Consider the following 27413-nt stretch of genomic DNA (forward strand, 5'->3'; position numbering starts at 1 on the left):
GACATTACACATAAATGGGACTTCAATTTCTCGTTTTTAGTAGTTAAATGGAGTTTGGACACGAAACTGAAATCTACAGCGGGCAAGAAAATAATCCAAAATTCGGATTAGACAATAAACCAGATATTGGAGCATTTGGAAACGTTGTGACTCTTCTCTTAAGGCAAATTCCAAAGGACCAGGAGTAGAAGATCTTATTTGGACAGATATTACAACTCTATTCATCTACTTTTCGCTAGTAACTGTTGTTCATTTGGTGTTTAAAACTATGTTTTTATACCTAACAAATGGTTGTTAATGATGTAAAGTTCACACTGTTGTAGATGTGTGCAAAGTGTCGCATATGAGTGAATATGGTAAGTTTCACGTAGTTTTGCATTAATGAAAAGTACAGCACAACAGCAAAATTCTTTTCCAAAATTTATGTGATTTATTGCGTAATCGAAATTTGGTGGATTTCTGTTAGTACTCACGTGAATAACTTCACACTTTCCTTTATTCAGGATCAATTGCCTGCCACTTTTCGCACCCTACAGATATATTATCTAAATCATTTTTCAATTCGTTTTGGTCATCTGATGACTTTACAAGACGGCAAATGACAGCATCATCTGCAAACAATCTAAGAAATTAACAAGGTATTATTTTCTTAACCTATTTCCTGACATACTCTGACAAATGAGAATCCAAAGCAAATTTATCTTCTGCTATGAAACAAATGTGGAATGTAGGATTAAATTACCACCACAAGAAACTAAAGTTACGTAATCACTTGTTTTTTCCTATCTGCAGTTACATGTCTGCAGTCCCGGTAAACAATGAAATCCCCACAGTGACGAGCCGCTAGAGGAGCCAATGTAAAATGTCACTGCTCATTGACGAAATACGGTAACTCGTTTTCTCATTTTCAGGGCAACAACAGCGCAGGCATCCACGCTGAGCAATTGGAAGAGTATGACAATTACACTGAGGTAACAAAGTCATATGATAGCGATATGCACATATACAGAAGGCGGCAGTGTCGCACATTCATGCGAAAATTTTCCGAGGTGATTAAGGCTGCGCGATGATAATTAACAGACTTTGAACACTGAATTGTAGCTGGACCTACACGCATGGAGCATTCCACTTCGGAAACCGGTAGGTAATTCAGTATTCCGCGATCCACAATGTCAAGAGTGGGCCGAGAATACAACATTTGAAACATTACCTCTCGCCACGGACAACGCCGTGGTCAACGGTCTTCACTTATAGACCGAGAGCAGCGGCGTTTGCGTAGAGTTGTCAGTACTGACAGGCAAGCAACACTGAGTGAAATAACAGCAGAAATCAATGTGGGACGTACGACAAACGTATCCGTTAGGACAGTGCACTGAAATTTGGCGTTAATGGGCTATGGCAGCAGACGACCGACGCGAGTGCCTTTGCTAACAGCATTACAACACCTGCAGCGTCTTTCCTGGGCTTGTGACCATATCGACTATACCGCAGACGACCCCAAAAATTGTGGTCTGGTAAGATGAGTCCCGATTTCAGTTTGTAAGAGCTGATTGTAGGGAGGTGCAGACCCTACGAAGACTAGGATTCAAGTTGTCAACAAGATAATGTGCAAGCTGTTAGTGGCTACATAATAGTGTGAACTGTGTTTACACAGAGTGGACTGGGTCGTCTGGTGCAACTGAATGAATGATTGACTAGAAGTAGTTATACGATATGGCAGTGCCTGTGTTATTCTGATTACGATGCAAAGTTCCTTTGGACATTCATGCATGTCCAAGGGAAAAGGCACTGCGGCGGCTACAGCCGACATGAAATACTCTAATGAATTCGCATTTGCGAATAAAGGTAATCGTCAAATGTAGGATGGAATGCCAACAATGAAAATTTGTGCCGGACAGGGACTCGAACCCAGATTTCCTGCTTATCGCGAGCGGTCGCCTCACCATTTGGCTATCCGTGTACGTCTCACGGGTAGACCCAAACTTCCATATGTCACCAACCATGCGTTTACGACCTGTACTCGAACATCCGTTGTATATATTCCCGTACAGGTCATACGTTGTACTGGAATGATGCTTGCCCGGTATCGGCAGATCTCCTATTCATCTTCGCTCCGCTTCTAAAAGGGTTGAAATGGCTGTAAGCACTATGGGACTTAACATCTGAGGTCATCAGTCCCCTAGACTTAGAACTACTTAAACCTAACTAACCTAAGGACATCACACACATCCATGCCCGAGGCAGGATTCGAACCTGCGACCGTAGCGGTCCCGCGGTTCCTGACTGTAGCGCCTAGAACCTCTCGGCTACTCCGGCTGGCAATGTTTGTCAGTAGCAGAGATAGTAATGAACTTGGAAGACCAGTTGAACGGAATGGGTAGTCTCATTAGAACGATCGTGAAGATCGGCAAAAGTAAATCAAGAGCAATGGAATGTAGCCGAATTAAATGAGGCGATTCTGAGGTACTGATTTAGGCACTAAACATAGGAGACCACTTTTGTTCAAAATGGTTCAAATGGCTCTGAGTACAATGGGACTTAACATCTATGGTCATCAGTCACCTAGTACTTAGAACTACTTAAACGTAACTATCCTAAGGACATCACACAACACCCAGTCATCACGAGGCAGAGAAAATCCCTGACCCCGCCGGGAATCGAACCCAGGAACCAGTGCGCGGGAGGCGAGAACGTTACCCCACGAACACGAGCTGCGGACACCACTTTTCCTATTCGGGAAGCAAAATAACTGAGAATGGCAGAAGTAAATGGCATATAAAATGCCTATTTTCAGTAAGAAGAAAATATTTTCATAAAATATTGTAACAAACATGTAAATTTAAGTGTTAGCTCATCTTTTCTGACTTTCTTTGTATTCCAGCCATCTACGGAAGTGAAATGTGGTCGATGAAAAGTATTCACGAGAAAAGAGAATACGAGGATGTGATGAAATGTAATTCCTTTGAATTTTTTATGTGAAAACTCTCAAAGCTTTTTACATAAAACAAACGTTATTAACATTCAACTTCTTTATGCTTCATGTCTACATATTTGAAGCTCTCTGCCGCTAAAGGGCTCCGAATTGTAGTGTGTAACATGGTGGAGTGTAATGTAAGTGCCGGCCGTTGTGGCAGAGCGGTTCTAGGAGCTTCAGTCTGGAACCGCGCTGCTGCTTCAGTCGCAGGTTCGAATCCGGCCTCGAGCATGGATGTGTGTGATGTCCTTAGGTAGGTTAGGTTTAAGTACTTCTAACTCTAGGTGACTGATGACCTCAGATGTTAAGTACCTTAGTGCTTAGAGCCATTTGAACCATTTGTAACGTAAGTATATCGGTGTGTGAGTGTCCTGTAATCGAGTTTCGAATTGGAAGACATCGTCCACACATGGGGCGCCCTCTCCAGCAACATGGCAATGTCAGACCCCACACGAGCGCTGCGACATCTGCAACAGTCCGACGCCTTTGTCTCCATGTCGTCGATAATTCTCCATAAAGTCCAGAGGGGTCCCATCCGACTTTCATCTGTTTCCAGAACTTGGAGAAAACCTTCGAAGATTTCACTTTGACAGTAACGAAGCGGTGCAACCAGAGCCGAGGTTGTGGCTCCGTCGACAAAATCAGACATACTACACTGACGGTATCAATAAACTGGTCTCTCGTTGAGAGAAATATGTTCGTCGCCAGGGTGGCCATGTTGAAAAATCAGTGTGTAGACGTGAAGAATAGAGATGTGGAACGTTGACTAAAATGAGAATTCGGTACATGAGACCCATCCTGAGGCATCAAGGAATAGCTATAGTTAATTAAGTTAGGGAGGAAAGTATTTTTTTTGGGTGGGGGGGAGGGTGTTAAATTTTGTAGAGGGAGACCAAAGCTTCACTACAGAAGGCAGGTTTAAGTAGATGGAAGTGTCAATAGTTACACAGAAATGAAGAAGCTTGCACAAGATAGACTAATGTGGAAAGCTGCATCAAACTAGTCTTTGGAATGAAGTCCTAACAACGACATAAATGAGTAATTACAGTCAAACTTGCTCATCACATATTTTTGAATTTAAGTGCACCGTTCATGTTATCCTCGATATAGAATCAGTGGTGGTTTGTAAACCGATAGTACGGAGAAGAAAAGTAATCAGATTCTAAGGCTACAACGAACGAACGGCAAGAAAACTAAAAATATACGTCTTTGATCCTGAAAATCTCCGTCACTTTTAGAACAGTAACTTGTTGTTGTTGTTGTTGTGGTCTTCAGTCCTGAGACTGGTTTGATGCAGCTCTCCATGCTACTCTATCCTGTGCAAGCTTTTTCATCTCCCAGTACCTACTGCAACCTACATCCTTCTGAATTTGCTTAGTGTATTCATCTCTTGGTCTCCCTCTACGATTTTTACCCTCCACGCTGCCCTCCAATACTAAATTGGTGATCCCTTGATGCCTCAGAACATGTCCTACCAACCGATCCCTTCTTCTGGTCAAGTTGTGCCACAAACTTCTCTTCTCCCCAATCCTATTCAATACTTCCTCATTAGTTATGTGATCTACCCATCTAATCTTCAGCATTCTTCTGTAGCACCACATTTCGAAAGCTTCTATTCTCTTCTTGTCCACACTATTTATCGTCCATGTTTCACTTCCATACATGGCTACACTCCATACGAATACTTTCAGAAATGACTTCCTGACACTTAAATCTATACTGGATGTTAACAAATTTCTCTTCTTCAGAAACGCTTTCCTTGCCATTGCCAGCCTACATTTTATATCCTCTCTACTTCGACCATCATCAGTTATTTTGCTCCCCAAATAGCAAAACTCCTTTACTACTTTAAGTGCCTCATTTCCTAATCTAATTCCCTCAGCATCACCCGACTTAATTAGACTACATTCCATTATCCTTGTTTTGCTTTTGTTGATGTTCATCTTATATCCTCCTTTCAAGACACTGTCCATTCCATTCAACTGCTCTTCCAAGTCCTTTGCTGTCTCTGACAGAATTACAATGTCATCGGCGAACCTCAAAGTTTTTATTTCTTCTCCATGAATTTTAATACCTACTCCGAATTTTTCTTTTGTTTCCTTTACTGCTTGCTCAATATAAAGATTGAACAACATCGGGGAGAGGCTACAACCCTGTCTTACTCCCTTCCCAACCACTGGTTCCCTTTCATGTCCCTCGACCCTTATAACTGCCATCTGGTTTCTGTACAAATTGTAAATAGCCTTTCGCTCCCTGTATTTTACCCCTGCCACCTTTAGAATTTGAAAGAGAGTATTCCAGTCAACATTGTCAAAAGCTTTCTCTAAGTCTACAAATGCTAGAAATGTAGGTTTGCCTTTCCTTAATCTTTCTTCTAAGATAAGTCGTAAGGTCAGTATTGCCTCACGTGTTCCAGTGTTTCTACGGAATCCAAACTGATCTCCCCCGAGGTTGGCTTCTACTAGTTTTTCCATTCGTCTGTAAAGAATTCGTGTTAGTATTTTGCAGCTGTGACTTATTAAGCTGATAGTTCGGTAATTTTCACATCTGTCAACACCTGCTTTCTTTGGGATTGGAATTATTATATTCTTCTTGAAGTCTGAGGGTATTTCGCCTGTTTCATACATCTTGCTCACCAGATGGTAGAGTTTTGTCAGGACTGGCTCTCCCACGGCCGTCAGTAGTTCCAATGGAATATTGTCTAATCCGGGGGCCTTGTTTCGACTCAGGTCTTTCAGTGCTCTGTCAAACTCTTCACGCAGTATCATATCTCCCATTTCATCTTCATCTACATCCTCTTCCATTTCCATAATATTGTCCTCAAGTACATCGCCCTTGTATAGACCCTCTATATACTCCTTCCACCTTTCTGCTTTCCCTTCTTTGCTTAGAACTGGGTTTCCATCTGAGCTCTTGATATTCATACAAGTCGTTCTCTTATCTCCAAAGGTCTCTTTAATTTTCCTGTAGGCGGTATCTATCTTACCCCTAGTGAGATAGGCCTCTACATCCTTACATTTGTCCTCTAGCCATCCCTGCTTAGCCATTTTGCACTTCCTGTCGATCTCATTTTTGAGACGTTTGTATTCCTTTTTGCCTGTTTCACTTACTGCATTTTTATATTTTCTCCTTTCATCAATTAAATTCAATATTTCTTCTGTTACCCAAGGATTTCTACTAGCCCTCGTCTTTTTACCTACTTGATCCTCTGCTGCATTCACTACTTCATCCCTCAAAGCTACCCATTCTTCTTCTACTGTATTTATTTCCCCCATTCCTGTCAATTGCTCCCTTATGCTCTCCCTGAATCTCTGTACAACCTCTGGTTCTTTTAGTTTATCCAGGTCCCATCTCCTTAAATTCCCACCTTTTTGCAGTTTCTTCAGTTTCAATCTACAGGTCATAACCAATAGATTGTGGTCAGAGTCCACATCTGCCCCTGGAAATGTCTTACAATTTAAAACCTGGTTCCTAAATCTCTGTCTTACCATTATATAATCTATCTGATACCTTTTAGTATCTCCAGGGTTCTTCCATGTATACAACCTTCTTTCATGATTCTTAAACCAAGTGTTAGTTATGATTATGTTGTGCTCTGTGCAAAATTCGACCAGGCGGCTTCCTCTTTCATTTCTGTCACCCAATCCATATTCACCTACTATGTTTACTTCTCTCCCTTTTCCCACACTCGAATTCCAGTCACCCATGACTATTAAATTTTCGTCTCCCTTCACAATCTGAATAATTTCTTTTATTTCATCATACATTTCTTCAATTTCTTCGTCATCTGCAGAGCTAGTTGGCATATAAACTTGTACTACTGTAGTAGGCGTGGGCTTCGTATCTATCTTGGCCACAATAATGCGTTCACTATGCTGTTTGTAGTAGCTTACCCGCATTCCTATTTATTATTAAACCTACTCCTGCATTACCCCTATTTGATTTTGTGTTTATAACCCTGTAGTCACCTGACCAGAAGTCTTGTTCCTCCTGCCACCGAACTTCACTAATTCCCACTATATCTAACTTCAACCTATCCATTTCCCTTTTTAAATTTTCTAACCTACCTGCCCGATTAAGTGATCTGACATTCCACGCTCCGATCCGTAGAACGCCAGTTTTCTTTCTCCTGATAACGACATCCTCTTGAGTAGTCCCCGCCCGGAGATCCGAATGGGGGACTATTTTACCTCCGGAATATTTTACCCAAGAGGACGCCATCATCATGTAATCATACAGTAAAGCTGCATGCCCTCGGGAAAAATTACGGCTGTAGTTTCCCCTTGCTTTCAGCCGTTCGCAGTACCAGCACAGCAAGGCCGTTTTGGTTATTGTTACAAGGCCAGATCAGTCAATCATCCAGACTGTTGCCCTTGCAACTACTGAAAAGGCTGCTGCCCCTCTTCAGGAACCACACGTTTGTCTGGCCTCTCAACAGATACCCCTCCGTTGTGGTTGCACCTACGGTACGGCTATCTGTATCGCTGAGGCACGCAAGCCTCCCCACCAACGGCAAGGTCCATGGTTCATGGGGGCAGGACAGTAACTTGTACATTGTGAAATCAGGTGCCTTGTGTCGAGTGTTCCTTTGCCACAACTTGCCCGCATCTCGTGGTCGTGCGGTAGCGTTCTCGCTTCCCACGCCCGGGTTCCCGGGGTCGATTCCCGGCGGGGTCAGGGATTTTATCTGCCTCGTGATGGCTGGGTGTTGTATGCTGTCCTTAGGTTAGTTAGGTTTAAGTAGTTCTAAGTTCTAGGGGACTGATGACCATAGATGTTAAGTCCCATAGTGCTCAGAGCCATTTGAACCATTTTTTCCTTTGCCACATAGCGTAATTCGGCTGTTGCTGCAGTATGCAAGTACTGTAAACAGAGGAATGAAAATTCGCGTGTGTTGTGCTCCACTGACGCCCGACGTTCCGCCTGCAGTTACAGAGAACTCAATAAGGAAACCACGCACTAGATTCGCCAGCAAACTTCCGCCGTCCGTGGAGAACCGCACACCGTTAGCCGATAGGACGAGCTCCTTCGTTAATTAGTCTCTCTGATCACACGTGGATCTACTTCCCAACATGCGACAATCCATTACCGTAATTCTTCCCCGCAGCCTTCTGTAATACATCAAGCGTCATTGACCTATCGAGCAGAAGATTGCCTAAGCGATCCCCCTCCCCCCCCCCCCCCTCTCTCTCTCTTTCTCTCTCTCCTTCTCTCTCTCTCTTTCTCTCTCTCTCTCTCACACACACACCCATACACACCAACACAGTCACGCACCAGTCCATGAGCTCTCGCGTGAGACTGTGACGGGTAAGCAGAGGTAGAGGTCGGGAGACTTTGACATGTAAACCGAAATGTTGTGAGACTCACACAATGTAGTCTTTCAAGGCCAGTATTTGAGATATTGCTGATATTTGATTTAAGCGCATAAGACCGTGGCCCAAGACATAGCTCCCTGCCTAATGTATCGTCTTCCACTGACTGGGTCTTCATGAGAGTCTTTAACGACTCAGAAAGCTGCTTCAGACTCGTCTGTGTTTAATGTCTAATCCAATTGCCTCAGCATCGCCTGATTTAATTCAGTTAAATTCCATTACTCTTATTTTACTTTTGTCGATATTCATCTTAACTGTTTGTATGTATCCATGAAACATTTGGTTCGTGACTCTTCAGCCCTCTGCGCAAGATCGCAGAATCGTAGTGATGTATGCTATGTAGTTGTAGAGGTGAAGAATAGGTGTTGTTTGTTTTATTAGGCACTGGGGCCCACAAATTTTCTTCTTTAATCCTTCTCCTTTTCTGTTGAAATTGTTTTTGTGCTTTGGAATTTTTATTGCCTAACTGTAGATGCTAGCGCAGTAATTATTTGATCTTACTGAAACCACAGTGTCAGAGAAACGAATCTGGTGGTTTCCCGGTCCTAGTGCGTGATCTGCTTCTGCTGATTTATCTTTGCCCAGGCGACAATTGATCTTGTGTTTCTTGAGGTGGGAACTAATGCTTCTTTTTGTAACTTCTATGTACACGTGGCAGCAAGTGAATGGAATTTTATATACTCGTGCTGTGGCGAGCGGCGGACGTAGGCCCTTTGAAGTGTTCAAATATTCGCATACCTTTCCTGTTGGTTTAAGCACAGTACCAATAAACTGTTTTCTGAGTAATTTGGTGATGCGACCTTTGACTGTTTTTACAATTTGAAGGAAGATTTTCCCTTCAGGTGGTTCTTTTTAATTGGAAGCTCTAGACGTTTCAGGATGTACGCTTCTTAGATTTGTCCCATTGACTAGCAAGGTTTCATCAACTCAGGGGCATTCCCACCACGATTGCATGGTTTACCAAAGATTCAGAAACTGGCCATACCATTGACACCGATCGTTAGCGCCAGTGATTTCCGACATACGGGATTGCCAATGCGGCTGGTCCCGACGAAGGTTCGAGTCCTCCCTCGGGCATGGGTGTGTGTGTCTGTCCTTAGGATAATTTAGGTTAAGTAGTGTGTAAGCTTAGGGACTGATAACCTTATCAGTTAAGTTCCATAAGATTTCACACACATTTGAACATTTTTTTGGATTGCCAAACACTTCGCCCCACTCCTAAGCTTTTTAGGAAAAAATGACTCTTACATCAAATATTCTGGCCAATTTATCGAAAACTTTAAAATTCTTGACGCTGAGTCTAAGTGATATAATGGTCGGTTTTGATGTTGTAACACAGGTTGGTAGAGTTACTCTTAATGAGGTGATAACACAGTTGGAAAGTATTTTCGCAAAGGATATGGTAGGTCTCTTGAAACACTGTCTTGCATCAAATTACTTTCAATGGGCAACAAATTTTACAAGTAAACCCATGGGGCGGCTATGGGGAAACGACTCAGCGCAGTTGTAGCGAATGTTTATATGGAAAAATTTGAAGACGCAGCAGCTCTTCAGACAATGAAGAGGATAGCACCTTGTTGACTTTGCTGCGTGTGTATGATACTTTTGTTATATGGACTCATGGAGAAAAAGGACACTCTGAATTTCTAAATTTTCTGAACAACTAAGTCTACAGAAATCCATACTCACTTACGGAAAGACACCTTCACAAAAATATCAATTACCATTCCAATAAAAGAGGAGTGATCACAACCTTAATAGACCGGGCTAAAAGAATCTGTGAACAACAGTGCTAGGAGGACGGGCTCGATCGCTTCAGAACAGCCTTCAGAAGAAACGGCTACTCTGATAAAGAGATAAATAGGGCGCTATGTCCCAAAAGATCTGGAGCTTCTAACGAAAGAAGAAACAAATTAAGGGAAAGTTTTTGTTCTATTTGTAAAAATTACCACAAATCGCATCAGCAAAGTATGCATAAAACACAGTACTGGTACGGTGTATAAACCAACAAGAAATGTTCACGAATATTTGAACACTGCAAAGGAGCTACGCCCGCTGCTCGCCACAGCAGGAGTGTATAAAATCTCTTGCCCCTGCGGTCAGGTGTAGATAGAAGCTACAAAACGAAGCATTAATACTCACCTCAAGGAACAAGAACAATCAGCAGAAACAGATCACGCACTAGAACCGAGAAGCCACCCAGTTCATTTTTCTGACATCGTGGTTTGAACAAGATCAAATAATTACCTCGCTAGGATCTCCAGAGAAGTGAAAGAAAGTCCAAGCACGAAAACGATTTTAACAGAAAAGGAGAAGGACTGAAACTAGATACGTTGTGTGCCGCAGTGCTAAATAACACAAACAGCGTCATTTCTTCCTCGTTGCAGGTGCCATAGAATACGACACGGCGACGCCGCGATCTTGCACACCGGTCTGACGACGCCGCTAACACACTGTTGCGTGGATACATAGAAACAGTTCGGCTTTCTGAGCCTGTTTTGAGTTTGTAGCAGCTTTCTGACTCTTTAAAACAGCTGAAGTCTCCAACAGTCAGACAATTAATTCGTAAGAAATATTGTGATCCTTCTCGCTAGCTGAATTTATTCTTCATATTATGAACATATCCCCAAGCCCCCAATTCCTTTCAGTAGTCTGCCTTGCTCTATTACATATTTAGTCAGTTCAAAACGGAAAAATTACACTTACACATCTTGATACAATATGCCAAATACTGCCAGGCGTTTTACATACTTAAGATTTTAAAATAAAAGAGGAAGAAAATTCGGGGTGTGCCTTTCTCTCTCCACAAGTGTCTCCAATAAGTTCCATCAGCCGAAAGAAACAGAAGCTAATAGTTATTCTATAAGTATTAAGAATTGTTACATCTCTTCGTGTATTCAAGGATCTAATTTCATCACATGCAGTGTCAGTTGTCTTCCAGGGAAAGCAACCTTATCTTATTATTGGGAAATGAATCCAGAGTGAAATCCAGTGTTCGACTTTAGAATTCCTGTATATTCCCATTGTGTTAGTATTCATAATGAAGAAGTCGCAATTGTCGCGAAGAGAGCAACAAAAAGTGGTTCTCCAGTCGACAGCAAACCTCCACCCTCTAAATTGCATCGCTTACTCACTAATTACGGTTGCCAAAGATGACAAGAAGGCTGCAACCTTCTACTATAAACAACGATTGATCTGATGCTTGTATTAAATCCATTAATCCATGGACATTGGCGTCACGACGTTGGTAAACCTAGACTGTTGACAGCAACTCTTTTCCTCATAATATTTAACCACTGATGGTTCCCGGTGTCCTTCACCGCACTGGAATCAATCCAGTCACGTACTGTGATCGCATCGACCCTACATAAAATTACATTAACAATATACTATTGGCATGTACGAGATGGGAAAGTAACAGATTACCGTTTTTGCAACAGCAACACCACCGCAGTTGAAATTTGTGGTAAGTGCTACTAGCGTGCTCTCCTTGACCAACCTCGTATCAGCAAGGAGTTTTGGAAGTTCTTATAAATCGATTGATATCTTTGTAGTTGCAATACACCACTGGATACTATGCTGGCAGTGAAAAAGTTTATACTCGTATAACCTAATTGTAAACAGTATTTAACTATAATTTAAGCAGTTCATCATCCTTCCTTAAACTGGTGATTTAACTAATCTCATATTATGTCAGCCAATTAATGTGGTTCATACCGAGATATTATGTCTCTGTATGTCCTGTACCTTTTAGCTGGCTGAATAACCTATACTTCCTGGATGCTAAATACATGAATAACTAAATCACGCTCTGTTGTTTAGGACTTCAGCCATACTAGAGAACAGAAAATTCGTTTCGTGTTGTGCCGTATCACGTTTGTGTGGAGCTTTTTGTAGACTGGCCCCAGTCTCATAGTCATGAGACTGTCTGCCTAGGCTATTGAGCACCTGTTGTACAGAGACGGTCTGATTACTATAAGAGGAGCTGTATCTTGTGTGTGTGGTGGTGGGGGGGGGGGGGGGGGAGGGGGAGGGGGATGGCTGGTGAATCACATGCGCAAATTCTGAGTGAAATTCGTTTTCTCATGCTACGTCTCTAGAATACCTTAGCGAGGTGTGAGCTCACTCTGCGCATGTAGAGATTATGTGATATAATGTTATTAACAGTGGATGCGACGATCTCTTACGAAGTTTTGGATGACTTTACATTAATGTTTCTTAGAGCTGTGTAAAAGGATTGACCTAGGCAGCTTGCACAAAATTCATAATGAAATGTCCTAAGGTAAGGTGATCGTACACAGAAAAAAAAATTATCCTGTGGCCTGTTGATATGAAGCACTTACCCGCGAAAGGCAAAGGTCCCGAGTTCGAGTCTCGGTCCGGCACACAGTTTTAATCTAATAGTTTTCTAAGAATCAGGTGTGCTGCCTTTTTCAATCATGGATGTGGCCTGTGATTTCTGTCACACTCAGAGAACAGTTCCCTGCTTAAGGTTGTTGTCGTAGATGAAAATAAATCATTTTTAATTCTGTATGAAATGGAAAGGAATACCGTAGAATCCTGGGGTGATGGGGTATGGAAATTTCAGTTGCTGTTTAAGGTTATCAACTCAGTAGATTACTGTCGTTGTTTCGTCTAGCAGACAAGTTTAATATTACGTTACGAAAATTCATTCCTGCAGCACAGAAATTCCTCGTATTCAGAAATGAGTGTCTGTTCAGATCATTATGTATCCACATTGTAAGGAAGATACTTTGGCCGTTTTCCTGAATAAGCAATAGCCTCCCGACCAAATTCAGATTTTGCAAGTATGCTTTGCAAATATTTTACAGGAATATGTTTTATTTCTTCTAAATTTTGTTATATTTTGATATTTTTTTATGTTTGAACTTCTAAAGACAAACTGATATGGTAGTTAGTAAAGTTATTTGAATTGTAATATAATTTTCAGTACACCTATCCAGACTACCTGTAAAGTTCTGGTACTGCAGCTGATAGGGAATGTTTTTAACCGTGTAGAAAAAATCTGAAAGGGTGAACTGTCTAATAATGAGCGAAGCACGTCAAGGCAGCAATATTAAGATGATGACGCGAGCAGAGTGTAGTTTTGCGATAAATTTAGTTAGTAAAGGGGGATCAGTTTCAGTACTGGTGAAAGGAGGGCAAATTTGGAAGAAAACAATGGAAGTTTAGTGAGACGGAGAACATTGTTACTTTATTCGGAGATGAGAGTCGAGCTTGGAACATTCTAGAAGATGTTTAGGGCTCCTTTGCTACCACAAATTAATATACTTCGGGTATAAGACTTTATTTTTAGGAAAATCATGACTGAAGAGGAAGAAGTGTTGAAATCGTCGGAGAAGAAAGAATAAATCACAGGCAAGAAGATTTTACAAGATCAGCACAGAAGCAACGCCAAGAAGCAGCCAAAATATGTCAAACACTCAATATATCGGAATAATCACATCCGTAGGATGTAAATCTACCGTGACCTTTTCCAGCAAGAAACTGAATTATTTTTGTGTTATTTTGACAGCAAAGCCTGACATTTTAGCGTTCTGTGGCTTTGTAAGTGGAGTCAGCCTACAGTTTTCTGTGCATAGAACTGAGAATTGTTTTGCTTACAACTATTTAACAGTTAAAGGGTAAGAGTCCGATCAATTAATTCTGAGTGAATTAGATAAACCGGCAGTTTGCTATATTAGTACACAGTTCAGCAACTGTCATTGATGGAAATACTAAATCAGTGCCCGCTAATTTTACAAATCCGACAAATTCCATCACGTACCTCTTTGAAACTGTTTAAAGTTTTATTTACAGTATCTTTTACCACGTCGCACCGGAGACGATGTGTGATTTTATTTGGATTTAATTATTAATTTACCTAATTGACGAGATCACAAGAGCCTTTTTGCAGCGGTGGAGCGGTGGCTCCATGGAATTTCATTACGAGGTATATAAATAATCATTAGACAACTTCATTATTAATTTACCTTATTAACGAGATCACAATAGCTGTTTTGCAGCAACTTAGCAATCACCGAGAAGGGTGGAGCGCTGGCTCCATGGAATCACCATTAGACAATATTAGTGATACAGTAGTCAACTATCACCGGCAATCTTCGCGCGTTACGTTTTAAAACATCGCTCTGTAATTGAAAGTTTCACCTGTTAGCAATTTCTCCAATGGAATTAAGCAAGTCTTCGTTACCTTTTGTTCACATGCTATTGCCAATACTTATTGAATAGCGAATTTTGACTTGGAGTGATGGGTATGCCTATAACCTTTCAACGTTATGATTATATTTTAGACATTCCTTTTATCATTTTACTATTCACAAACTCATGACACTATACTTATTTTTAGCAGGTAAGTTACACCTGATGATGCGAATTTAGGCCGCGAAACCGGTTGTATTTCAATAAACACTAATTTCATCTGCTGTTAGCGGAATTCTTCCTAACCTCATACGGAGTAATACACAAAAACTCATGTAAGGCAAGAAAACGTAACTAAAATGAAAAGATATACAGGATGAACAGTAGTGCACATCAACCACAAAATATCATAAAATAACATAGTTCGCTCCCGTAATACCTAGAAAGAATGAAAGCTAAAAAGAAGAAACAGGCAGGTACAGTACTAATAAATACCACTCACCATGAGTGACAATATCTGATGAGATAACGGGTCCCCATATACCGAAAAAGTGATCAAAAACCGACCTATATGATCATCTATGGTATTACGTAAAATTAAGAAGTCCCCGGTACAATAAATGGTTTGTCCCGGTTTCGTTTTGAGTGCTGCATTTAAAGAAAGAAAATTAAATTACTTTATTTTGTATTTCTCATCCTTTTACTGAATTTGAAATAAAACACGATTCCTGTAAAGCGCATCACACTAGTCTAGATTCTATCCTTTTTTTATGATGTTACGTCGGTTTTAACACATTGTAACGGATCACCCAGCTTTCGCATCAGCCTAGTCATCGTTCTAGATTTCTAGTTATCTGCGGATGTGCATGCGCGATCCACATGAACGTTCTCTCCAAGTCGCTAAGTGGAGTATCTGCAGCTCCGTACTGACACGCCGCCTGTTAGTATACGTCCAGTGCGCTCCCTTCCGGTGGGAAGCACAGCCTCTTGCCATCTGGCTTCGCAATGCGTTACTTTCTGACTTCATGTATGTTTCGTGCTAACCTTAAAATAGTGTTATACAGAATTTTTTTTAACATGAACTAAATTATACGCCTATGATTGAATAACTGGGCTTTTTATCGAAATTTTTTCAATCCTTTTTAGGTAAAAGATGGATCGTGATCTGCTTAATTTTACTTAAGACCATAGATGATTAAAGATGTTCGGTTTTTGATCACTTTTTCGGTATATAGGGATCCATTAACTCGCCAGATACTATTACTGATGGTGAGTGGAATTTATTAGTATACTACCTACCTGGTAGTTTTTTATTACGAATTCCTTCTTTTTAGCTTTCGTTCTTTCTAGGTATTATGGGAGCGTTATAAATTATTTTATGTTATTTTACTTAGCAAAAATCGCTGACTATGAACGTTGGGTCATCCCGTTCTCTTTACTCGATCGGATCATGACCTGATTTTGTGTTCATCCCGTACATTTTTTCATTGTAGTTACGTTTTCTTGTCTTATATGAGTTTTTGGCCATTACATTTGTGTAGACTGCATCTGCTCGCAACTAAAATACTGCGAAACCGGTCGTGCCTATAAACAAAGGACTTACAGCAGAAGTGGTCTTATTTTCAAAATGAAATATCCAGGCTGTGTATGCCCTAACTATAATGTCTGCTGCATACAAATAGTATTCATCGAAATCCAACGACCTTTTTCAAGACAACAAATCATTACAATGTACCTCATTTTCAATCGACAGAAGTTGTTTGCTGCCATGCATTTTCCAATGCTGTTCTCCCGATAAATTGTTTCGAAACATTTTCTCTAATTTTTCTCCGCTGTCCTGCAAAAATAAAATCTTTATTGCAAGTATTTCACGTTTGCTTGGCACGTTAATTGACGCATAGAATAAAATTTCTTCGAATCAGCAAAATTCATACCGAATTTGTAAACTCAATACTCCAGATTAATAAAGACACATGTGATAAATGATGTGGCAACGATATCATTATAATTAACCGAAATGTTACGAATTTATGCTTCAATCTTGTACGCAGAATACTGTATTGAATATTTCGCAAAACAAGAGGCTCTGATACGAGTGAGGGTATTCGAAGGAGACCGTCACGAAAGAGGAACAACGCTAAGAGTGACGAAGCAGAAATCTTCGGTGGCTTTGCTGCGTCAGCCTTCCAGCGTTTGAATGACGCTTTCGTGGGAACTGTGCCATAAACATCGGCACGAGCGGAATGGGCGTCGTAAACAAACAAGTCCATTCTTCTCCCTTGAGAATCAATTCCCCCATGTGCACGAAGTTAACGTTGAGTGCATCTCTAGATAGAATAGATAATGAACGTAAGCACCAGGAAAACACAGGGTGTTTTGTTTCAACAAAATTCATTCGCATTCCGCTCGAGTATATCTTCCTATGAACGAAGATAGACATTTGAAGAGAAATTTAACTGGCACATAGGACTAATGATGTTTTATTTTCAGAACAACCAACCAGTTTTACAAGTGTATGTATTTTACATACACACACAACCTTGCAATACTTTTTACAATTACGTTTAGGATAAAAGTTTTATTTACCTCTCACAAATGGTTCAAATGGCTCTAAGTACTATGGGACTTAACATCTGAGGGCATCAGGACCCTAGAACTTAGAACTACTTAAACCTAACTAACCTAGCGACGTCACACACACCCATGCCCGAGGCAGGATTCGAACCTGCGACCGTAGCGGTCGCGCGGTTCCAGACTGAAGCGCCTAGAACCGCTCGGCCACACCGGCCGGCTTTACCTCTATCATACGTTCAATGTACCCCCCCCCCCCCCCCCCAATGGACACACGACTAAAATTCAGATGATAGGCGAACTCTCTGCATACTTTTGCACAGAGATAGGAGAAAAAATGCTGTTACTAAAATGCATGCACCAGGCAATTATATTAAGCAGCAGCTCGCAACTGGCACCAAATTAAAACTTTTAATTTCGATGCATAAGTTAATATTTATTCGTATAGAAAATGTAAACCTTGTGAAATCGGATAAATCTTTTTTTTAAAAAAATATCGTGTATACAACTAGCTGATAAAGCGCACGGTGTGAGGAACGCATTTCTTCGTAGGCAAAGTTGTAGTTACAGTAGTGCGTAACGGAATTCTGACCTCTGTTGTTCTGTCAGTTTAATGGCATTTACAAGTCTGCTTTGTAAAGCGGGCTTATACACGATGGTCACAATTCATTTTTCGCTACTTTATCTAGTACAGACGGAAAACTATTTACCGTATGGGTACCCAACTGTATAGGAGTGATGTTCAGACTTTCCTCTGAAAGATTTGCGTCTCAGCAGTGTTAGTATTATAACTTGCCGCTAGGCGCCGAAATGGTAGAGAGACGTAGGGTTGAAACACAAGCATCAGCGAGCATTACAGTTGCAAACAATCACAATGGATCTGGACAATGTGAGCAGGGCTTTACCCGTAATGCTGTTTCATCAAAGCAATAGCAACAGTGCCGCTGCTATTCGCGAGTCTCGACGAGTTACAGGAATATGAAGAGGTCGTCTTTCCGCACACGGGACGAAGAACATGATTCGGAAGTTAGAATTGACCGGCGATTTGACAACTGCTTCTGGTACAGTACGACGTTCAGGTGCAATACAAACTGTTGGCGAAGTCACTGTTGCCATCGCTGGGAGTGCTGGAGGCAATGTGCGATCTTCAAGCAGAGCACGAGCTATGTCACGATAGCTGCGCCATTCATGGTTCATCTTTCGAAAAGTGCTGTGAACAGTTGTGAAATGATATCTGTAATGCGGTTCCAGACCATCAGTGTGAGCAATGTTTGTAGCCTGTAACGTAAACATGGCACGCAAACAACGAATATTATCCTCTCATTTGGAAATTAAGTTTATCTTTCAATGGTTTATTCTTTCTATTCCGCACGTCCTTACAAATGCTTTCACAAAGTTTCATTGTCCTACTACTATTATTCGATTTTCATGGGGACTCTGTCAAGTACTGCAAATTTAATTATAACCCCACTGTAAAAAGAAACCATTATTAGGATTTAACGTCCGGTTGAAGACGAAGTAATTAGAGATGGAGCGGGGTTGCCTTTAAGCTCTCCTTCTAAACTTTCAGCACATTAGGCAGTTCTCAAAATGGTCCTCACTTCTCTGTCTTTATCCTTCCGTCCGCTAAATAGATTTCGCTGTACTGTCGCAGACAATGTCTCAGCACACGCTCTCGCTGGTGAACATGTAACTCAAACGGCCACGCCCTCTATCAGATTCGATTTCGTACAGTGTGTTTTTCGATCAGAACGACCGCCTCTTTGAAATTATCCATGGACTCGCCTTTTCCTTATTACCTATCTTAGATTATTAGTGCTGCACAGGGTACACCCACAATCACAGAATATTGAAAACAATGAAATATATAGAGGTATAAAAACACAAATACTATACGATCTACTGCAGAATTGACTAAAAGTACTACATGATCTACTGTAGAATTGACTACATTGTAGCTAGCTCTTTGTTTCCATAAGTTACGTTCTAAGCGGTTGTTGACTTCCATCAACACTAGCTGACACAATTTCTTTATGTTGTTTAATGGTACAGTTGTAGGCGCAAGAGAAACTTATGTGCTGCGAAGGTATTAAGTACACTGTGGAATATGGTTGGTTATTGTCTTCATACTCATCTTGGAAAGTGGTACACTTATATGTAACATTCTCTAGGGAAGTAACGTCTAGCAACAAAAAGATAACTGCATTCTGAGGTCTGCAACAAACATTCCCATATTATCCACGCTAGTCACTGACAACGACGAATACGTATATTAACTGCAAACTAAGTTGAAACGAAGCGTATCGAGCTGGAACCACATCTTACTAAATTTCTCCTTATTAGTCCAGTAGAGAACAGTCTAATATTGTAGGAGATTTGTTTTGATATTACGCTCTTTTTCTAACAATAAAAAAGTGATATTGGAAGACACCAGTCATGAGATATGTCAAAACCCTCATTAAAGCGTTTACCTAACTAAGGACTAAGTGCAACTTCTCTTATCTTTATCTGACTGCAGTCTTGGTTTTATTTTCGTATCTTTTTCAGAAACTATTTTTGTCAGAAAAGTTGTTCGTAGAAATGTACACTACTTATTAAGTTAGTGTTTTGACAGAGTCTGTAGCAATACACATCCAAACATGTTAGTAGTTTTAGCTTAATACGTAGGCAATTTCATTCTACGTATTACATAGATGTTGATGAATTACTGTTTCTTTTTGTTGCAGGTGCTGATATACAGCTAAATCACGGGCAATGAGTCCCTCTTACAGCGTGGAGAAACGGATTGTAGTGTGCACGCGGGTTCCCGAACGACACCATGCAAGAAAATCAATGAGAAAATTCAGCATGATTTCACATTAAGATTCCAGAAACCTTCCCCCACCAAAACCGACAATTTTAGGTAGCAGAAAAAGCTCTTTGCCACTGGTTGCATAAAAGATAAGCTCCGCTCAGGACGACCACTAACACGACTTACGTTTGTGGAGGCTTCAGCGTCTGTCGAACGTTCGCCAAAAACGTCCTTTCGTGTGCTGTCATAGTTACTGGGAGTTCCATCCTCCGCAATAGACAAACCTATTAAGAATTATTTGAAGTTAAAGGCATTCAAATCTCTGTTTGTAAACTACTGAGTGACAATGGCATGCTAAAACATCATGAGACTTGTGAGCGAATGCACGATGTCTTTACTACTCTACTTTCAAGGAGGAAACAGTTTTTCTCGGACGAGTGTGCAATATATCGCAGTGAAAAAGCGAGAATCATTTACTTCTGAAGTAAAGAAAACGCATATTTTTTATGAAAAACTTGAACACAACGCACCAGATGGGCATGATCTGCGCTGCCCACTTCGTACATTCGTTCTTCCTCTACAGTGCTGTGAATCACATTGCGTGAGTGGTTTATTCTGCAAATCTGTAAGATCGCGAACTGCTCGGTCGCGTATGGTTCCAGAAGGATGGCGCACCAGCCCATCATACTATTGCTGTTAGAGAAGATCGCAGTGAAGTATTTCCTGGTAAATGGACTGGACTTGGTTCTGTCCAAATGCCTACAACTTCGGAGTGACTGCCCCGAAGTCCTGAGCTATCATCTTGCGTCAATGCATTATGAGGGATCACTGAACGGAAGGTTGCTGCCACAAGTTACGAAACAGTTGAAGAACTTAAGGATACTGTTCGATGTTCATAGCGATGTTGAGAACTTCGCGTCGTACATGGAGGAAAATCAGACTCTGTTACACTACTGGCCATTAAAATTGCTACACCAAGAAGAAATGCAGATGATAAATGGGTAATCATTGGGCAAATATATTATACTGGAACTGACATGTGATTACATTTTCACGGAACTTGGGTGCATAGATACAGAGAAATCAGTACCCAGAACAACCACCTCTGGCCGTAATAACGGCCTTGATACGCCTGGGCATTGAGTCAAACAGAGCTTGGACGGCGTGTACAGGTATGCAGCTTCGTACGCAACATCGTATGCAGCGTGTACAGGTATGCAGCTTCAACACGATACCTCAGGTCATCAAGAGTAGTGGCTGGCGTATTGTGACGAGCCAGTTGCTCGTCCACCATTGACCAGACGTTTTCAATTGGTGAGAGATGTGGAATATTTGCTGGCCAGGGCAGAAGTCGAACATTTTCTGTATCCAGAAAGGCCCGTACGGGACCTGCAACATGCGTCCGTGCATTATCCTGCTGAAATGTAGGGTTTCGCAGGGATCGAATGAAGGGTAGAGCCACGGGTCGTAACACACCTGAAATGTATCGTCCACTGTTCAACGTGCCGTCAATGCGAACAAGAGGTGACGGAGTCGTGTAACCAATGGCACCCCATACCATCACGCCGGGTGATACGCCAGTATGGCGATGACGAATACATGCTTGCAATTTGCGTTCACCGTGATGTCGCCAAACATAGATGCCACCATCGTGATATTGTAAACAGAACCTGGATTCATCCGAAAAAATGACGTTTTGCCATTTGTGCACCCAGGTTCGTCGTTGAGTACACCATCGCAGGCGCTCCTGTCTGTGATGCAGCGTCAAGGGTAACCGCAGCCATGGTCTCCGAGATGACAGTCCATGCTGCTGCAAACGTCGTCGAACTGTTCGTGCAGATGGTTGTTGTCTTGCACACGTCCCCATTTGTTGACTCAGGGATCGAGATGTGGCTGCACGATCCGTTACAGCCATGCGGATGAGATACCTGTCATCTCGAATGATAGTGATACGAGGCACAGCGTTCCATATTACCCTTCTGAACCCACCGATTCCATATTCTGTTAACAGTCATTGGATCTCGACCAACGCGATACGATAAACCGTAATCGCGATAGGATACAATCCGATCTTTATCAAATTCGGAAACTGGATGGTACGCATTTCTCCTCCTTACACGAGTCACCACAGTAACGTTTCACCAGGCAACGCCGGTCAACTGCTGTTTGTGTATGAGAAATCGGTAGGAAACTTTCCTCATGTCAGCACGTTGTAGGTGTCGCCATCGGCGCCAACCTTGTGTGAATGCTCTGAAAAGCTAATCATTTGCATATCACAGCATCTTCTTCCTGACGGTTAAATTTCGCGTCTGTAGCACGTCATCTTCGTGGTGTAGCAATATTAATGGCCAGTAGTGTATAAAAACGATGGTGTTTTCACAAACACTCTGAAATAAATAATAAAGAGTAATCACACTACCTGAAAGTTGTCCTTAGCCACTATCCCACATTAAAACAATGCGACGATCTATGAATATATGGACACACGATAGGGGATAGTAGGACTTCGTTATCGCTCTGTAGATTTTATTGCATGGTCAGTGTGATGGCCTGCATCTCACACTGCTGTTTATGTTCGCTTAAAGTGCTTTGCGATTTACGTACTTCCGTTATCACTAGGTGTTAAGAGGCTGTTCAAAGGAATTTGTCAGTTTGCGCTTTCTTAACTATCAGGAACTGTAGCAGAGCAGATACCCAACACGAAACTGTCCGAATTGGAGACTATATCCCCGAGTTCATTAATGAAAAGACAGACGAACAAAGCTGTGGTTTCGAGAAGGAGGTCTTTTTCCTCTCTAGTGTGAGCCGCTTTGTGTCAAAGCGCTATTTCCTTCCGAGAAGGCGTGCGGGAAATCAGGTCACGGACGGCCGTGTTTGTAGCTCCTTCTCTAGTCGCTAAGTGGAAGCTTAGCCGGACAACTCCAGAGCTCTTTCACTGGCGATTCATGTCGTCAGGGAGTAGGCAGTGACCTAACGTAGCCAACCTTAGTTTCTAGTAGATGCAAAATTCTTTATTGCCTACTGTCGAGATTTTGATGTTGACAGCTATTACATTACAGTGTATGAAATGACCACCGGTGACCAAACGCAATGTACAACATGATGTTTCGCTAAAAAGTCATAACAACTTTGCTTCACCGTTACAAATAGCATGTTCCTACAAGTCGTGGGTCTAGTTAAAGCAGAAGAATAGGAAACGAAATTTACTGTTAATCTAATTATTCCGCTTGTTTATGTTACGACGCAGAAATTATACATTCTGAAATGTGTGATTGTCTACCAGATTCACGTATCCTCTGCTTCTCCCGTGAGAGATGAGCCTGAAAGTCCCAAATGATAACGTGAAACAAATAAACATCAAACTATACGCAGCGGAATACGTATTTCACGATATTCTCCATTATTTTCGGAGAACTCTATTTGCGGGTCTGTAGCTAATAAAGTATTTGTTTTGGAACTAGAAGTTTCATAGCCACACTTTCCGTTTTGTGATTTACGTTCCACTACTTCGCGACTGTTTCCGGTGTCGCAGACGCATTCGCACGTGCCTGAGGATGAAACTGTAACCCAGAACTATTCGCAAAAAAGAAGAACATAAGAGAAATAGAACATATTACTTCAAAACGATGAATACATATTGCCGATCTCTTAGTACGTGACAACTCTATTGGTATCTATCACTGTTTAACATATTACCCTACTTTTTCTCCAGAGAAAGCATTTTCGGGGTATTATTCCGGTTAAGTGTTCGTCCAGGTACATAGAGCTGTCCCAGAAAGCTTGTCTAACAAAGTCACACGAAAGTGAAACTACGAACCCTTAAATGCATGATTTTTTATTTCAAGCTGTAAAAATTACTACGTTTAGTTTATGGTGCCTACATTACGAAAAAAACATTGAAAAAATTTGAATTAAATTAACAAAGTATTATTGTTGACAATTGCTACAAACACGAATACAGACCTAATTTCAAATCTATCGTAAAGACACTCGAATTAACTGTCTACACCATATCTACTTACGTTTTCAAAATACAAAAGTTGTTTTCAAACCCGAAAATCAGTGCACAAACACCAAAAAAACGTCTATACTTTCCGCCAAAACACACGCGCGGCAGTACATCCACACAGCTGATTGTCGAACTGGTTCAGTTCATCCTGCCATTTACCGTCGCTATGATGAACTACTAGCAGCTTAGCAGCTGCAGTAGAGTGTATACACTTAACTACATAACGAATTTGTTACAAAATGTTGCTCAGTATAGGATACATCGAAGAAATGAAGTCTCTAGCTGGTCAGCTACACTATGCATTAAAGGGTTGAGCTATAGTTTTAATCACACAAGATACTATGGAAGAAACTATTTAAACTTGATAATGTCGGAACTGAATGTTAGAAATTCTTCTTCGTATCTTATAATCCAAGCAAAATAAGTGTTACTTTTAATTTTTAGACTAGTTTCCCTTACAGTTTTCTTTATAAAGTGACATTTCCTTCTCTATAAGCTGAATTTACAACAAAACAGATTCTGTTCGCCATCAATAAATCGGTCCACTTCTGTTGCTAATACAAGCGAATCATTTGCCATTTTACGCGCAAGAAATACAGTCAGTTAAATATTTGCACGTCACACCAGCATCGTATTCAGCCCTAAAAGAAATTGACGCAGGTACAAAATGGGTAAGCAAAGCGTTTCCCGCCTCGAAAGAATATTAAGAGTTCAAAGACTCTTAGTGTATGGTGTAGTACTGTGCGTTTTACATGAATTATTTTCCATTAGTATACACCAGTCATATGATAAGTAATGTAATGAAATGTATTACATATTGCCACCGCTGTAGGAGTCATAAAAGTGTTACCTGACCACGGAGAAATATCTAATGGGGTTTTTGGATAATCCTATTCATTACTGTTCCATATACAACTTAAGTAGACAAAATTAGAGGTTGCAAAAAAAAAAAAAAAAAAAAAAAAAGTTCGAATTGCTGAGTTTTCTGTTTCTGCTAATGTTCTTCTGAAAAGCTTCGGAAGAAAAAGAAAACGACAGAATAGTATGTCCACGACAAAAATGTAGAACTTCCAGAAATAAATCGTAAATGGAATTCGGAGAATTTTCCTACCTAACGCTAGTGAAATTCCGTGTGTGGGCCGTACGTAGAACGGGAGGATGGCAGAAGCAGGCGTACACCGACCTGTGGGCGAAGACGAGCTCGCCCCAGTCGCAGCAGCCGGGCGGCAGCGGCAACTTCTCGCGTGGCCGGTGACGCACGACTGACACGACGCCGCCGCCGCCGCCGCCGGACGCCGGCGCAGCCCGCGGACGCCAGGCGCCGCCGCCGCCACCGGCGCGCTTCGTCCTGATTGGTCGAAGCATGCTCCCTCTGCCGCCAGCAGCAGGTGTCTGCCCGGAGCTGGTTAACGCGGCGGCAGTCTCGCACCGACTGCCCTCCGTGGTCCCCGCCACTTCATAAGCAGCTTTGACAATTCATATATCGATTATCTTCAAGATACCTACGTTCGTTTACATCCACAAATATGCACATCCAAAATAAATCTGACAGTTTGTCATGCGTTACACCATACTCTTGGCCCAAACATTCATCGGAAGGCCTAACGGTTCCGACAGACCGGCGTGTCATCCTCAGCCGATAGGCGGCGCTGGATGCGGATGTCATGGTCAGTTTTCGTGGCCAGAGCCGCTGCTTCTCAGACAAGCTCCTCAGTTGGCCTGTCCAGGGCTGAGTGCACCCCACAAGCCAACAGCACTTGGCAGACCCATAGAGTCACCCATCCAAACACGACGCGCTTAACTTCGGTGGTCTGACGGGAACCGGTGCTACCACTGCGGCAAGACCGTTGGCCTTTACACCCTATTAGTGACTAACATTTGTTCCGGACACAAAAAGAGATGAATGTGTCCACAAATACGTAGCTGGGTTCGATTCCATATAGGTGTGTGGTCAGCGTCTGTGTTTATTAGAATTAAGAAATGTACGGCAGTCAGTCGCTAATAATTGTGATGTTAGTATGTGGGACAAACTGGAGGGCGACTTGAGGTTAGTAATAAATTGTAGATCAAGTAGTCTTGTTTGTATAAAAACACTTTTTTTTCGTAAACTGGTGACCGATTTCGACCCGATGCGCATCATCTTCGGACTTCCAATGACGACGTGTGGAGGTAATGGAACGGAACAGGAACTGTAAATGCCACTCTCAGAAACCGAACAGTGGCGTCTCCGCAGGTCATCACCTGAATATGGTCCGAAGGTCCACACTTCGTCGAAACCGTTCAAGACTTTTCTACATAATATTTTATTGTTCATTGCTATCGATGCTCCTCCCACTTTGTTTACAAAGAATATGTTCACGTTAGTTTTAACGGACATGTTGCCAGCCACCTCATTGAAAATGAACGTGGCATTCTAGTTGTGTCCTCGTGTATGAAATATAGAGAAAAGTTTCTGCCAGCAGCAGTCGCCTCGTCGTACTTTGCTCAAGGAGCAGATAGCAATGAAGAACTCTAATGTTTACGAACCTTTTAGGGGTTGCCTTGGGCTCGGCCGGTGCCAGCAGATACCAGCAGACATAGCGAGCCCATGGACCCTCCTCTCCCCCCCCCCTCCCCCCCCCCTTTCCTCCAGTGTCGGCCTATTATAATAGTAACTCTCCATGGTCACATATGAGAGCATGGTCCACATTAAGAAAAGTAAAATTTTTTCTATACCAGTAGGCTGTGTACTCTAAATCTCAATGCATTTAGCGCCAAACTGAGTCAATAATTATACTGTGCTTTGGGAAATCTGGGTGTGAATGCATCGTAAAGTGTAACGTGTCTTCTGCTGGTACGTACGTAAGTTCCTAGAGCTCAAGGTGTATATTTTTAATTGGAGCTCATGTTAAAATGAAGCCATTTGTGTCTCAATAATTAGTTATTAGTAAACATTTATTCCTGTAATCAAGCGCAATTGTACATTTCTTTTTCACTGCAAATAAGCCGACTGAGGACCACGTTCCAAATTCAGTTCTCCGCCCTTTGTTCTTTTCTTTTCTTCAGGTATGCTTTCATCTGTTCATCATGTTTCTTCTTCCTGTCTTCAGGTCATCTTGAACCAGTCTTTTTAGTTACCCTTCCTTGGAATCCTTCCATTTTTAATACCTTTTCCAAAAAGGCTCCTCTGTTGTTTATATCTTCTTTTTTATATTATTTCTTTCTAAATTCTTTAGTACTTCGTTGACCCAGCTTGTTGTGGACCTTTTTCCCCCTAAATATTTGAAAATCTACTGTCCTGCATTCGAAACAAAAGTCCAAAAAGCATGAGTCTTCTTTTTCTTATTACGTTTGTGATATTTTCTATATTTTGGTAGATTTCAGCATTACTTCATAATTTCCAAACTTCTACTGTGTTTTGTGGTCCTAATATTTTCCTTATAATGCGTCTTTCTAGTACTTCTAATTAATCTAAATTATAGTTTAATATCAGGAATTCGCTTGCATATAGGTATTCTGGCTTCACTACTGTGCTGTAATGCCTTATTTTTGCATTTT

The 27413-nt window shown here is 41.5% G+C and overlaps 1 protein-coding gene across 1 annotated transcript in view; it reads right to left on the bottom strand.

Annotated features, from left to right (window-relative positions):
- The window catches only part of LOC126466514 (uncharacterized), a 378159-nt gene extending 352998 nt beyond the window's left edge, over nt 1-25161 (bottom strand). Inside the window, exon 1 of the mRNA XM_050096392.1 lies at nt 25060-25161. The gene's annotated coding sequence lies outside the window, so the exon portion shown is untranslated. The remainder of the gene's footprint in view (nt 1-25059) is intronic.
- Between the last annotated feature and the right edge of the window lie 2252 nt (nt 25162-27413).

Source organism: Schistocerca serialis, chromosome 1, assembly GCF_023864345.2.
Source record: "Schistocerca serialis cubense isolate TAMUIC-IGC-003099 chromosome 1, iqSchSeri2.2, whole genome shotgun sequence".
In the NCBI taxonomy this organism is placed as follows: Eukaryota; Metazoa; Arthropoda; class Insecta; order Orthoptera; family Acrididae; genus Schistocerca; species Schistocerca serialis.